Source organism: Asterias rubens, chromosome 1, assembly GCF_902459465.1.
Source record: "Asterias rubens chromosome 1, eAstRub1.3, whole genome shotgun sequence".
NCBI classification, from domain to species: domain Eukaryota; kingdom Metazoa; phylum Echinodermata; class Asteroidea; order Forcipulatida; family Asteriidae; genus Asterias; species Asterias rubens.
In genome coordinates, this window is record NC_047062.1 from 14,661,067 (window position 1) to 14,677,124 (window position 16,058).

Here is a 16,058-nt window from a genome sequence, read left to right on the forward strand (position 1 = left end):
TGTATACAGAACAAGTGTGGGGCTCTCTTTTTGTTGAATTGAGCTCGCTTTGTGTTTGGTGTAATGGTGTAATGTTCACAAAAACAACACGCAACAATATTGTTACAAATTCAGACAACCTTCGTACCCTTTTCCAATCTTACCCTAAAATCACAAATCTGTGCTGCTTTTACCTGAGTGCGCTAAGGCAATAATACGAGTGCATAGAAAGACAAATTTAATGTCAAAATGTGCGAATGGTTCCTGTAATGGAAAAATTATGACATCTGCAAACACAACTCTGTAGACCTTTTGTAGGGCACACATAAATAGTGCCGAGCACCTTTTTCCCCTTCTGGATCAGGAAGTCATGTGTACTGAGTTTTAAAATAGTTTAGAATGAAATCGAAAGACCTAGGACTATAGGACAAAGATTGTTATAAGGGCCTTTATTGTGAGCCTCCATCTATCTCACTTAACTAGTTGGTTATGGTTAAGGTAAAATCTGTACATGCTTAGTTTGTGGACAGAGAAACAAAATTAGAGTGAAAAAGTGTAGAAATGTGAGCAAATTGAAGCATGATTTTATTGTTTACAAGCAGAATTTGTGTATACTAATAATGTCATAGTCCTATGGTATGGTGAGTTCACACACTTTTTCTACAAACTGGAGTTACACATTACCTGTTGGGATCTGTACATTTTCTCAAAAACAATAGCAAGTATATGGACCAAAGGTAAACAAACTTCAAAAGACGTTTGGTAGTTGGTACTGATAATTTCATCAAACTTTACTCAAACGAAAAAGTTATGCACAATCAATCTCTGGGCTTTTATAGAGATTTGTAGTACTATTGCCTTTAACAGTGGAATTCATTTAAGACCCGTTTCCCAGATACATTTCTCCAGGTAAGCCAGACCATACATCATCAATAAACCAATTTTATATTTCTGGAGGGGCCTGGCTATCAAAATTACAGGCCTCACTTTCTCCAAACAGCTGGCAGGGAGTTTGTGCACGCTGCAGGGTAAATTTGCCACTCATTTGCACTCCAAAGCAGACTGAATGCCAGATTACTACAGGCTTGTGTCTTTTGACCAGAGGGTACACTTCATCCCTCTAGATCAGACACTCGCCCCATCAGTCTAGGAGAGACTGCAGGGTCCGTACGTGGCGTACCCAGAATCCAAACCCTCCCCTGCTTTGCTTTGATTGGCATAACACTGAAACTGGGCCATGCAAACAGATTCTTTTCTTGGGCAAATTGGACCAAATTAAGCAGTCAATCAGTTTAGCGTTGATTTTGTGCTGCTGGCGTTTACTTGAAGTGGGCTAGCAAGGCCCCCCAATTGCTACACGGAGGAAATTGAGTTAGGTGATCCATTCGGAGCAGTTAGCTTGTTCCAGTGGGGCGGGGAGTATTGATGAAATGCTAGGAACAACATTAATTGTAACCAGAATCCGACTCCATTTAGACTACTGACAGGTAAAATTTGTAGATACTTGGCAGATAATTTTCTTTTTGAAACCAAAGTCAGAAATGAATTGTCTGTATTTCGGGATTCAAGTGTTATTCAGTGGGTGAACCTGAACTTATCAAAATGAAGCGATGGAGTTTCTTCGGGGTTTCCATGTCAAATAAACTATGTTCACTCAGTTCACTGTCAGTATTTAACTTCAGAGCATTAGTCTCTAATGTCAATGTTAACTCAAGTCTCTTTTTTCGGACCTCAGGTTTTCTGGAACTTTTATTTTGAAGGATTTGAAGGTGGACTACTGATACTTCAATGAACAAAATTTTTAAAAAGGAGTTTAGTTTGAACCCAACCTCTTGAATTGAAAGCTTTATCAATCAAGAACGTTCATCGAGAATCAGATAAATAACCAAAATGAAAATCATTATCTGGATCTGCATTTTCTAAGTTGAACAAATCGTAAGCCTTTAACAGAGAGCATCCAGGTACAAGTATTTGCAAAGTTCAAGCCCATTTGTCAAATCCATGATCATCAGTAAAAGTCAGTAATGGTCGATTCTCTCTGACTAGGTGGTGTTTTGATGAGTCCCTGTGGGCTATGCGTGCTGTGTGGTCGGTCATAGCCACACTCGCCACACAATCTCTTTGTCAACATGCAGAGATATCGCTATCACCTAAAGTCATGCTCTCTGTTTTAGTGTGTTGATTTTCGACATTGGAAATAATCACTTCCATTGTGAGGGGGGGAAATCTGTCACTATGTCTTCCCCCTTAGCCAACACCCCAAAAAGAACACACAGACTTTCATTATGGTTAATAAACAGATCTTTCATTATTATTGTTGGTTTACCTGAAAAGGTTTCAAAAAATGGAATTGACTTTGAGAGAGTTTTTGAATGAGGGCCTGATACTTCACGGAGGCAAAGAAGGTGTGCCCCCCGTGTCATTGCCTTGGTGCCCTTGCAATGCTTCAGTAGAAATGTACAATTTCCTCTTGCCCTTATTCAAGGAGACAATGTCTTGGTGACCTTACCATTTTAAAAATGAAGCATATTGGCCTGTGAGTTGCAATGCATTGAATCATAGAGCAAGGATATAGACTCTATAATTGAATCTTGTTATCTTCACATTATTTTTACAAACCGCCCATGCCAACAGCTTCTTCAGCATGGCACCTGAGAGCTTAGCGTCAAGCACAGTGTTTCCAGTTAGCCCTGGGCCATTGCGCTGATAACCCCAAAACAGTATCCCTTGGCTTAAGGTACTAACTGAAGGAGCCTTGAGGCAGGTATGGCTTGTAAAGATAAGCAAGGGTCCTTGTTCTGTGATCAGATGGTGCAGGGGAAAGTTTGCAGACACTCGAGGCGGACAATCTGTTGGGGATTCTGGATTCTGCTACTTGGGGATTTTGCTCTTTTTACACCAGCAGATATGTATTATATAATATCATTGAAAAGTTAAGTCACTACTGCTGAGTGTGTGATAAAGTGGCTACAGGCAGTTTTGGCTTGAGAAGATTAGCCATAGGAACTTTCCAGAGAATTGGACTAATGTTTTTGGTAAAACACAATTTTTCTTGTTTGTCCACTTTAATAAAACACTCTTTGGATGCAACAGGTCAATTATATGTAGATCTGTGGGAAATCGGATTGATGCTTTTCGGGCAAATATATTTTTTTGATCGAATCTCTAAGAGTCTTAAAAGTTGAACTGAGGTTGTTACCAAGTAAAAGACAAATAAAACACTTATAATTAGGAAGCCTTTTTAGAGAAAAGGCGGAAAAATTGTGTTTCTGTAAGTTTTCTTGCTAAACATTTCATTGATATAATGATTGCATCGGGCACAACACAAATATTGTTTTGGTTTTATCTTTGGACTAGCCTCTCAACATTATGCAAGATTCAAGGTCTGGGCCCAGTTTAATTTATCTGCTTATCGTGGAATTTTGTGCTTAGGTCCCATACATACTTGTGCTGTACAATTACAGGGTGCTGTAAGCGTCACAATTCTGCGCCACTAATTGGGCCCTGTGGATTTTTTTCCCCATAAGACTCAAAAAGCACTGACCTTACAATAAAAACCCAAATGATGTTCTGCTTAATCTGGTTTGTACTGTGTGCTCGAGTCAAAGACAGTGATATTGAGAGAGTAAAGTATTCTTGAAGCGTTGTCTTGCTAAAGGAAATCCAAACCTGTCTTCAACTCACATGACTCATCCAAAGAATCCTATAAGTGACAACAACTGTTTACAGGATCGATACATCACTTGTTAGCATGGATGTATGAGCAAACATTGCAAAACCTTTAATCCTACACAATGTCCCTGAAGTGTTTGGGCTATTACGACTCAGAAATCCATCAATAATACTCCGATCTGTGAAATCTGTGAAATCTATCTCTACACACAAAAAATGTTGACAAAACCATGCAGTGGATTACGGAGGAATAGTGGCAGATATAAAGGCCCTAAAATTATTGTGTAATGTTTATTTTTTATTTTTTCAGGAGTGAAATAGTAGTACTGTACACACCTAGGGTTTGAAACTTTGCATGGTGGAAATCAGATATAGTAAAGGTTTGCGGAACACCATTACAATGATAATCTCTAAATTAATTGGGGTGGTTCTGAAACGTCGAGTTGAAAGTGTTCATTTCAGAACCACCCCAACTCATTTAGAGATTATTATTATATGGTGTTACCGCAAACCTTTACCAAATAGTACATACAACAGTTGCAGTCAGGTTCTATGTGATGCACTCCTTCTGTGAAAAAGAAATACTACCAATATATACATGTACATTGTATTTCTCTTCAACATGTTCTGGATTTCTTCTTAGCTTAGGCTTACGTTTCAATTTTGGTTATTGTACATGTAAATATTATTCTTTGTATTTAGCGCCATGAGCACTTTGATGGATTTGTGCGCTTTATAAGTTCTCATTATTATTATTATTATTATTATTATTATTATTGTTATTATTTATTGCATCATTGAATCTTCTCGTTGGCGATCCGATAATGTGATAATGCTTTTGTACATCAACTCAGACGCGGTGTCGCTCGCTGTCGGATGATATACCTCAAGTTCCTACACGAGCCTGGCTGAAATTCCACTCAGGATGAGACCCAAGATGACACTCTATACGCTGGTCAAATATTGAATCAGATGAAACTCAATGTAATGATATTGATAGGGATGACGCAAATTCATTTCGTTTCTATTCAGCTTTTTTTCAGTCAACTCCTGGCTTTATGTAAAAGGGAAAGAAGCTAAAAGGTTCGGAGGGAAAACTGATACTTCTTTGTGTCAGGTTAAGGTTGAGAGGTATGAATGGGCGAGAAAGTTATTGTAAAGTGGTTAATATTTTAGAGGGAATTGAAGTGCGCTTGTGTTGCTTGTCAGTATTGATAGATCTTTTGTATTTATTTGTTGGATTTTGTAAAGTTATTCACTCTCTTCAAATATCTTTAAGACCAAATAAGGAGGAACGAAAAAGAAAAACCCAACGATTTGTTGCTTTTTTAATACTTTCGTGATTATCTGAGTGCGTTATTTCAGCCATGTTTATGATCAAACACTGATAAGAGATTGTTGACAAATTGGTCAGATTAAGAGGAGAAATATCTCAGCTGCTTATAAATAATGCCTCATTAATTTCTGACGTCAAAGTCCGCAACTGCATGGGGGCTGCAAAATATCATGGCAACTGTTGATTACAGATTCTGACTCATTTTTTGTTCATCAGGCGTCATTGTGAACAATTTCACGGCCAAGTGAGCACTGAAGTGCGTGTAAGATTCAGAAATAACACTCTTCAAATTTGAGACGTTGGAGATGTTAGTATCCCTTGGACCCAAATGTGTATGTGTGGATGGATTCTGGCGGATTAACTTGCCTCGATTGAAACAACTCTCTTGTCAGAGAAAGTGATCTGGGTTGCTTGAATAAATATAAGGCATTTTGTAGGAGTGACTAGCGTGATTGGTGTAACCTACAAAAATAAAGAAAAGAAGGAATTGCCTTCTCAGTAAAAAGAGAAGGAATCAGACCTCATTCTAAAGTGTCTGCTTTGTTTGACCTGACCATGAAGTTAGAATGACTAAAACGATACTTTATTTGCATTGTTCATTTATATGGTGATAACTTTTACTGAACGCATGCAGTACAAATTTGACAGTAGTCAGTTATGCTCATGTTCATTATGAGCCGCTCAGCTATTATTAGATCAATTTGTTTGTGGTGTGCTTTGTTTTCCTTTATACCATGGATTCATTAATGGCCTGATTAAAATCTTCAATCCAATAAGATTTGATTGAAGATGACTTGTCCTTTACTCATCACTGAGGTTGGGTCAGTGAGTCCATTCCACGAAGAGTCAAAAGAGAGACAGCATTTTTGTTCAGCCGCGCCACGCATCTGGAACTCTCTACCACTTAATCTCAGATCCTCAGATTTTGTCTTTGTACCACAAAATTCAATCTCTTCTCAAAACTTATCTCATGTCACAGGTTTTCAAGGACTAATTTGGTTGCGTCTTGTTTTCTTACGTTTTGGTTTTGGCTTGACTGTGCCTTGGACACCAGGCAGGGTGGATATGTGCGCTTTAAGTCTTTATAATTATTATTATTATTTATTTTTTAGCATAATGGCAAACATCCAATGAATGATTTCATCCAGCGATTTATGCATTGCAAAATATTTTGACTGAACAGATTTTGTGCACAGTGAATGCCAATATTGAGTAGCAAGTAATGTTTTTTGAGTAGCAACTTGCACATTTTGTGTAGCATTTTTCTCGGCTATACAAGGAAAATAGTTCACTGAAAACAGTCAAAGTAACCATATCCTTCAATCATGGCATGAAACTGTAATCACCTCTGTATTCTTTGACCTAAAAAATCCCCTGATGATGTTTCAACAGTTTTATCAGTTTCTTTTCATCACTTGGTAATATCCTCTCTGAACACATATGAGTCATGTGGATTACGCTACTCTCTTTGCATTGGTAGAGGTCCATAATGCATCCATGCTGAGTACCTCAATTTGGGCTGGTCCTCAAGAAGGTGTGGTTGATAGAGGGGGGCAGTGAGATGTGATGATGATGAGATGATTTGTGTTAATGGTTGGTCCAGGCTTTGGTTTAGTGATGTATGGCGAGTGGGTGAGAGGAAGTTGTCATCACTGTTGCTCACAATGATGTGATAGTAACATGGATTACAAGAACGCTGACTCCATCATTGTTTCGCCCCTTCTGGATTTACCTCCCCCCCCCCCCCCCTGTAAAGCTGGACGTGAAAATCCTTGTGATTCGCAGTTGGTAATTACTAAGACAAGATTGCCATTTCAAATTAACTGACCTTTTTGAGGAGCTTTACAATGGAAGGTTAGTTGCCTTGTCAGACAAAATTTTTGGACTAATTGTAATATTTGACTTTTTTCAAATAAAAATTGAGCCTTCAAATTGTATCTTCAAAATTGATTTATTATTCAATTTTGTTATTTTGTTTTTCTTCAGATGTTGACATTTTAGAAAACACAAATTCTGCTTTATTTCCTTTTTTTAAATAACTGTCTCTCTGTTGTTTTAAAAACATGGGTGGCAACAGTGTGGGTGGCAAGTGTTTAAGTTACATCCTAATTTATGGCTAAACTTGATTCTTTATCCCTTTCCTATCCCATTATTGATGGTCCTAAATTGACCTGGTCAGTGTAAGGTCAAGCCAACCACAACCTATTTGAGTCAGGTCAGTGAAGTTGATTCATACAGTGATTTATTTGGGTGGCAATGGAGACTTGGGCAATTAATCCACACTCTTCACATCTGAGTGTCTCCCATGAGGCGATTAAGCCAGCTAATTAGGGTTGCAATTTACTCTTTTATCAAGTTAATTACCTTGTGTGAACTTTATACTTGTTTTATGATGTCCTGGTTGACTGGTTAGTGTCAGAGATAAGTAACTTACTTCAAGTAAAGAACGAAAGAAAAGGAGAAAACATCTCGGAGCAATAAAAACACACAATGGTTTTGGATGGAGGGCTATACAAAAAAAGCCATGGCAGACTTGTTTGGTGTTCCCCAAAGTCATTTATGTTGGTTATCTCGGTGGCAAATAATTTAAAAACAGGAGAGGGAGAGGGAGAGGGAGAGGGAGAGGGAGAGGGAGAGGGAGAGGGAGAGGGAGGGGGAGAGAGATCAGTGAACGATTTCCCTTGTACAGCAGAGCAAAATGCTGCACAAATTGTATCAGCTGCTACTCAAAAAACAGCAATTATGCATAGCAAACTAATTACCCTGAACAAAATAAGTTCAGTCTAAATTGTTTGCTATGCATAATAGCTGGACAAAGGAATTCCCTGGAGAGCAATAGTTGCCTTTTTTCTTCAAGCCGGGTATTTCTTGATTTGAAGTTGTTTTTAATGATTTATCCACACCTCCTCCCCACTCCCCCACTCCTCTTAGTTTGAATGACGGGTAATCATAGAGAGATTTATCCCGCTTGGATGGATCCCATCAGATGAAGGGGGAGGTGGAGCTGCAAACTCGCACCGTAGATTCCCATCCCCGTTTCTTCGCTCAGGGCGCATCAGCAAGATGAGAAAAAAAAAATCTGCAAGCTGACTAAAAGCTTGACTGATGCATTTTAAATCCATCTTTCCTTCCCCCCGTTTTTCCTGAGCCAGTATTTAAAGATAGCAAACTGACAGATGTGTAAGGTAGTTAAACCCCGCTCGGAGCAGATTTGTCACTGACTTATAGCCAAACAAGTTTGTATATTTGCACCGCAAAGTGCTACAGCGTCGCTCCTTAAATGGAGAGGGACAATTATTTCATTTTTCAATGCTCAGGGTAGACTTTGTGCGGGGACTACGTTTTTTGTAAATGCTGGGGGAGCATTAATGCGACTGCCGTCATAAATACTGAGATACGTTTACGTGCTTGAGAGTATGTCATTTCATGTTTACATAAATCCAGCGTAATCTGCATTTTAGTAATTGAGTTTTTTTGGAAACACAGAACATCCCTGGTGGACGATTCATGTTGATTTTTTATCGGTCATGTTTATAAGGTTGAGGGAGGAGACTGATTGGCAACTATGTGGTTAGTCATAATTCATGTTGTTTTTGGGTCGTCACTGAGGAACTGGTTCACCAAATCTGCGTTTGGTTTTTATTGATGAGTCTGGAACTTTAATAAATAAATAACTATAACAGTACTATTCATGGGTTGTAGTGTGGATATCATACCCTACTACACATGTTTGAAATTTCTTTTAAAAATTCTTTTTAATCAAACATTTACAGGAACTTTTGTCTGATCCCCCCCCCCCATACTAATGACACAAAACATTGAACATGAAAACAAAGGGGAAAAAATTGCAATCACTTTTGAGTTGAAGATGAAAATTCAATTTAGTAAATGCGCCATCATTGACCCCTTATAGCCAGATGCGAAATGCACCTGTCTAAAATGTGCGCCTGGCCAATGGTTAGGGGTAAATTTCTGTGTGTGCAATTTGACAGACCAAAAAAAGAGGACAAGATAGGTGTGTATAGTGCGCTGTGCATCACGGAAGGGGTCAATATTACCAGTGATATACACAAAATATATAAAAAATACCCTGGTATTAAAACAATGCAGGGAATATTTGTTATTTTTATTTAACCGACACACCAATGTGTGTGCAGTGTTTATCACTGTATACTCAGTACTTTCCTGAGTACTCAAGGCATATGGGTTTAGGCTCCTAGGGGTAAATCAAAAAATAATATTCTAGTAGACTGAACAGTGTGTCCTCATAAAAATTTCATTTGTCAGTCCTTTAGAGACCTTTCTGTCGACCTATTCTTTATCCAAGATGCAAATTTAACATCTATCAGCTGCAAAGTTTGTTTTCAAGTCCCAATGAGGATGTCTTGAGTTTGTGAGTGTTTTTTTTTTTCACTGGTAGGGTCAGAGTCAAGTTAGCCATGAGGGAAAGGCAAGGCGTAAGGCACTGAGCTGTCTAACGGGACAGTGAACTTGAAGGGGCCAGGTCTCCGATGGGACCCAAGTCTAAATTAGGAAACTTTCTCGTTTGTGATTGCTAATTTGGAAACAGTGGATCGGTTGAAACACGACCTAAGTGCAGTGACATATTCAGGGTCCCTGATGTACAGGAGTTCTCTGTCGGGAGTTTGGTCTTGTAACGTTTTTTTCTTTTCACGTATAATTATTCTAGCGCATGTACCCAATTCATAAAGTTCAACAGTGCAATGAGCCTAGAATAAAACTCATCAGAAACCCTGAGTGTTACCTGGGCTCCTGTGGGGGTATATTTTTTATAAACACATTTTCAAGATGTTATTTTTTCACCCTCAACATATTTGTTTGGTGTTGAATTTGTTTTGATGTTATTCTAAAAGGAATACCATCTTGTTCTGAACCATTATGAAGAATCCTTACTCCCTCATCTGTTAGTGGGCAGGTTACATTGGGACAATTTTCAATACAGGTGAAAAGGTCAAACAAAGTATTGTAAAACTCCATCCTTTCAAAGTTAACAAAACAAGTGACATCAATTTCTTCCTATAGATGGATTTCTATTTATAGTCACACTTCTTTGTAAATTGCAAGATTGAAACGTTAACTGACTTTGTCATGATTTACATCCATCAAGTTGATTTGTAACTGAATTTTTCACTCTCTCAAATAAGACAAATACAGTAATCTTCACTGATGGTGTTCATTTAAATCCCTCTACGCCAATAAAACCTCATCTTGTCATAATTTTATGGAGCTAAATGAACAATCCAGATGTTTTAAAAATGTCCAGACATACGTTTTGCGTCTCTGGACTACTCAATTTGACTTAATTGGCCGTCCTTGATTAATATGTTTACGAGAGCGGCCAAAAACAGGTGCACCCGATGTGCATCACTCCAAAAAAATATTCTTCAGTTTCTTAATACTAAACATTGAATTCAGAACATCGGAGAACCCGGTTGATACTTTTTATTTCTTCCCGAACATCAGAGAGATCACCCTTCGTTGCACTTTTTCAGTTTTTGTGTGAGGGACCTGGGAGCTAGAACCATTAAAGTGATGAGAACTGCAAACTGCTTGTAGGAATGGTTTATATAGTGTCACTGATTGATCTGTTTGTTTGTCATGGCTTGGTAAATTACACTTGACGGAAGACAGAGATATATGCTCTTATCCTTCAACACACAGTGGTCTGCTACATGTACCCCTGGACAATATTTATTACTACCTGTGCCACCTGGAAGTTTTGTGCAGGTTATTCACTTTCAGTCAAGAAAATTTTGGAATTTTTTGAAAGATATTTTCGAAATCAGATTTTGTGGTATCGTAATGATTTAAAAAAAATGTTTTTTTAATAATTTACATTCAGATATTTTATTATGAAGAATGATATTGCTGACTTGCCAATAGAGATGGCGAAAACAGAGAGAAGAAGTAGCCTACATTATTGATTTAGTGAAGGTTATGTATCATTTACCGACTTTGGAAAACTCTTTCTGGGGAAAAGGGTTTGAGAAATTTGGGCAATCAGTGACCTGACATCCTATTCCCGTAGAAGTTTCATGTTGATAAAACAACTATACACAAGGAAAATTAGAAGGGGAAAACAACAACAAACTAAGAAAAAATCTGGCGACAGTTTTAACTATTGACACAAGTACTGAAGACTTTTATGGACTTAATTACTAGCAATTCATGCCATAAACTTGTTATCGTTATATTAGAGCAGGAATGTCATTGAATGACACTGTACAACTTAAAGAGTAGCGCAAAACATTGCTATACAAACCTAGAGAGTCAAGTATGTAGACACGTTTGGAAAAGGAGTTAGTTTGAGCCTATGGTAGAAATAGCATCTCCTCATGATGGTCACATGTCTTTGCTTGACCTAGTTCTTTTCACAGCTTGTGAGTGTTATGTTTGCACTGATAGTTATTTTAGCACAGAATCACGTACCCTTGAGGGGATTGGGGAAGGCAATTTGGGAGATGTTTTTCCTATTATTTCAATGTAGGACATTATGGGGGTCAGACATCAACTCTGAAAACAACATGCATGCCCTGGTCTGTTCAGATGTGTGTTCCAGTTTATTCACACACTGTACATGTACTTTATAATTCGGACAACCCATTTTGCACTAAAGTGAGCCCTATAACCCTTAAGGGTTACGGATGCCAAGATTTCATTTCAACCAAAAAGAAAATCTACACACAGAGAAGTGGGACAATTTAGTCGTGTGTGATTGATCATTATATATATATATGTACTAGATTCGCTGTGATTTATTGTTTATACTTTCCTGAGGATGGGTGAAACTCAGTACTACCAATGCTTGATGTGGACAGAGTGCTCCAGTAATATTGTTGAGTCCGTCAGTCTCCATGTCAAACAGAGAGTGCAATTCATTAGGTCCCCCACACTCATCTGTCAATTGCAGTGAACCTCCCCCCCATTGTTTGTTTAACGGACCGGGTCCCAAGATGTGGCGGAATCAGTGGGATGACACTGTTGTCTAGTGATAGGGGGCTAATAAGGAGGTCTGATCCTCTTCCATCATGGGACAAGACGCCAATTCGCTTCTTATCTCTCGCGGTCTCCTCGCCGCATCCATTGGTTGTCATAGTGATGGTCATGGCATCTGGGAGGAAGCATTTGAAGCAGATCATGTTTCCATTCTGGTCTAGCGGTTTTTGACATTGCTCCTTTCCCTTTTGTTTTGTTTCTCATTCCTCAGCACCATCTTGTGTTCTCCAGGGGTTGTTCCTTACAAGGGTTTTTGTTTGTTTCTCACTCCACTGCCTGCTGCTGTCCAGATGTTCATTAATAAGAGGTTGTCGTCTCAGACCAGACTATTCTGACAACCCTTCATCCCCTCTGTTTACTTCAAGAGTACTGTCAAATTGAATTAATTAAATCTCATCTAAGCCTTTAATTCTGTGGGGGAGGGAAGAAGTAAAGATAAAACAATGTGAATAACAGAAACTTTCCTTTGTGGTCTTTTTAAAGTTGATAGGAGATACTTCCTTTGTGTTCGTGGAAGTACCCATGCTTATTCTCAGAAGTGTTAACTTTGTTTTTTGGAAGGAAGAGAAGGCTTTGGGGTGTACACGCCACAGGCCACCCCATAAGCTTTTGTGCCTCTGTCTGTCAGTCTTACTCTCTGTCTGTCTGTCATTTGTCTAAATGATCCCGTCCTCTTGATAACACCTCTGTGTATCCCAGGAGGCATCTTGTCCATTATGCCACAGCGATTCCGCTTGGGTAGTTTTTACTCACGCTCTGCTGGACCCCATCATCAGCTGTGAGAGAATCCATTAACAAAATGCATTATGATTGAAAGGCAAATTACAGTGCAATGATAGTGCTTTACTCAAACAAATTTGTTTTACTGAAGAGGAAAAGGATGGTGTATGGAGGGAGACTGAAGTGGGGAGAGCAGCCGGCGGAAATAAAAAAACACACATCCGCACAATTTGTTCAATTGCCACGAAGTTTTGAAATGCAATATTGTTGTAGGTTTTCTTTCCTTTGCATAGTAATTATTATTGTCCCTGTAAATCTGGAAGGAATTAATGTTGTGTGGCTAGATTCTGAAGTCCAGATTCTGAAGGCCCATAACTAAATTGTCCTTTCGACCAAACTTGCAATATACTTACTTTTGTAATAAATTGATCTGCAATACATTGCTCCTTTTTTAGTTTTATGAGTTTGTTTGTGCTTTTTCATGCCTGTGACGAAGGTCCGGTTTTGATCAAAAGCTAAGGCCATCTCCCCAACTAGATCCCATTTTATAGGGTGATGGAATTGCAACTGAAATTCTTATCACACTGTCAAATTTGAAAGTGAGGTTTGAGGGTGACTGAAACAGATTGCGGGTATTTGGACATGTTCGCTGTCTCTGGTGGGTTTTGATATATGGTTGTGGTCCGAGAACCTGACAAACATGCACTGCGGACTTTGTCTATTTATAATCAAGAGTCTCTGCCTGTGGAGGAAAAAAAAAGTACAAGTCAGGTTGATTCGTAGGATGAAGTCTTGGGCCTAAAGGTAAATTAAAAAAACTGCCACCCAATTAGAAGGATGAGGAGGAGCAAATTGACTGCATGCTTTGTTGATCCAAGTTATCATCAACGCAAGCCTCCCTATTAGGAGGAACAAACAATGGCCATCCCCCAGGAGAAGCTGTTGCTGCCAAAATGATGAAAATCCAAAAAGAGAAATCCGTCAGGAGTGGGGGGAGGGAAAATGGTTTTAAGTGGTTGTGATTGACCTTCAAGATGCTGTGTTGGAATAATTATTGTGTGCACAGAGGCGAGGATGTTTTGGGAATAAACAAGCACTTTATAGCCTACTATTGAAGAGGTATCATCATTGATGTACATCCAGTCCAAAGCAAGAGATTTCACATTGCCATCAATGTGGGTGACTTACTCATGTGGTTGTCCTGAATTTTGATAAGCGTATACATGTAGAATGTAAGAAGTAACTAACTGAAATATTTGGCTGATTGGCTGTGATAGAAGAACCCAATAGCAATTTGTGTCAAGTCGTATGGGAAATGGGTTTGGGGTTGAAGTGTACATGTATGAAGTATGACTATAAGGGAAAGTAGTGTGTTGGGATAGAAGTTGCAAATAAGTGGAGTTTGAGCTTTGTTTTTGTTTACTTGCTTGAACAGGTTTGGGTACAAAGAGTCTTTGAAAAGGTTGTTCTATCTGGAAGAAGTTGTGAAAGTTGTGTACAGACTAATACAGTGGAAAAACAGATAGAAGGATCACAGATAAAATATATTTTTGATTCAAAATGTATGCATCTCAACTCTTTAAAAAAATATCTGAGTCGTGGTAAAATTTTGAAGCCTTTTTGTGAGTAGTATTTCACTTGCGTGGCAGGTTGACTGGCCTACAGTGCTAATGGCTATGCAGTGCACTTTACTTGAGATGCACTTTCTTTTTAGCTTCGTCGCATAACGCCTCCGCATCCTACGACTGTGTCAGAAGGAAATTAACAAACTGATGAATAAGTAAAGAGCACTGCTCGATGTCATGGCTCATAAAACTTTTGTATCTATCATTTTTGTTGTCGAGTTTGGTAAATAATGATGAATGAACTTCCTGTGTGACTGATATACATTAATACCATCGAGTCCACCTGGGCCCTATTTCATAGAGTGCATGGAAAGCAGAAAAAGTAACTGAGCATGAAGCTCTTTTTGATTTTCGCTGGGCAAAATGAAGGTTATCGGGTAAGATGCCATGTCACACGTACCATATGTGACCTTTGTGTCCTACTGATTTTTGCATAGCAGAAATGTGTTAAGCAATATTTGTTGCTTTTAAAGCTACTTGGTATAGGGCATCAGGGCATGTGTCTCACTAAAGCTTGTTAAAATAATAAAATAATCTGCATGATTGAATATTTCAATTGTTTTCACCAAGTACTTGATATGCACTCTTTTCTCTACTTCGGGGCCTAATCAGAAGTTTTACTCATTTAACAAAAATAATAATCATATTTTTACAAACCAAAGCTGATCTATAAATTTTTGGTTTTTACCCATATACACCGATGTGTGTAGCACTGTATACTCAGTACTTTCCCCGAGTCCTGTGAAAGAAATCACAGGCATTTTACTCGGGTGGGATTCGAACCCACGACCCTTGCAATTCTAGAGCAATGTCATACCAACTAGACCACCGAGATTGCCCGGTAGCTAGAGGCAGTTCGAATCCTATTAGGATTCGAACTGCCTCTAGCTACCGGGCAATCTCGGATTCGAACTGCCTCTAGCTACCGGGCAATCTCGGTGGTCTAGTTGGTATGACATTGCTCTAGAATTGCAAGGGTCGTGGGTTCGAATCCCACCCGAGTAAAATGCCTGTGATTTTTTTCACAGGACTCGGGGAAAGTACTGAGTATACAGTGCTACACACATCGGTGTATATGGGTAAAAACCCAAAAAATTAATATTCTTTATCCCGATGCAAATTTAACATCTATTTAAAGCTGAACTAGTTTGTGTGTGCCTCCCTCCAGGCCCAAAGCACCTCTCTTTTAAAAATAGACATTTCCACATTTGTCAATTTTGATTAATTCTGTTTCCATGAAGAATGTTGATATAGAAAGCAATGATGAATTGATTTCATCTGAATCTAGTATTAGATTGGGACTACAGAGAGCGTGAAAGGTGTTATGAGTTATGTTTTTACCACAGGTCAGGCAAGTAGGTCAACCCAATATGGAAATGTTCCCCTTCGGCTCTCGGACATTATCACGTTATTCATCATGCGAAGACGTTTTGCTCAAAATATTTATGTTATGGATATCCACTGTAGGCCTCAATAGTTTACGTCGAAAGAAAATGATATTCTTTGTCCACAAGAAAAACCCAGCTGAACTATTTTTTTTACATGTTTCTTTGAAGGGGAGTGTACAGTAATGCTATTTTGACATTATCTAACAAGGTTAAACGCATGTACCTGGAGTTTTTCTTGATCCAATATTATTTGTCCGCATTCATGTTCAAACTTTATTTCAGTCATCATGTCATGTTTGTCACAGCAGTTTTACAAATAAA

At 38.6% G+C, this 16,058-nt stretch overlaps 1 protein-coding gene and 2 non-coding genes across 5 annotated transcripts in view; 2 read left to right on the forward strand and 1 right to left on the reverse strand.

The window, feature by feature from the left end:
• Positions 1-16,058, forward strand: part of LOC117289430 (kinesin-like protein KIF26B) — a 59,993-nt gene that overhangs the window by 3,932 nt on the left and 40,003 nt on the right. The window lies entirely within an intron of this gene.
• Positions 15,112-15,184, reverse strand: Trnas-aga. Its single transcript has one exon. It is a non-coding gene; the product is annotated as a tRNA-Ser (tRNA).
• Positions 15,282-15,354, forward strand: Trnas-aga. The gene has a single exon. It is a non-coding gene; the product is annotated as a tRNA-Ser (tRNA).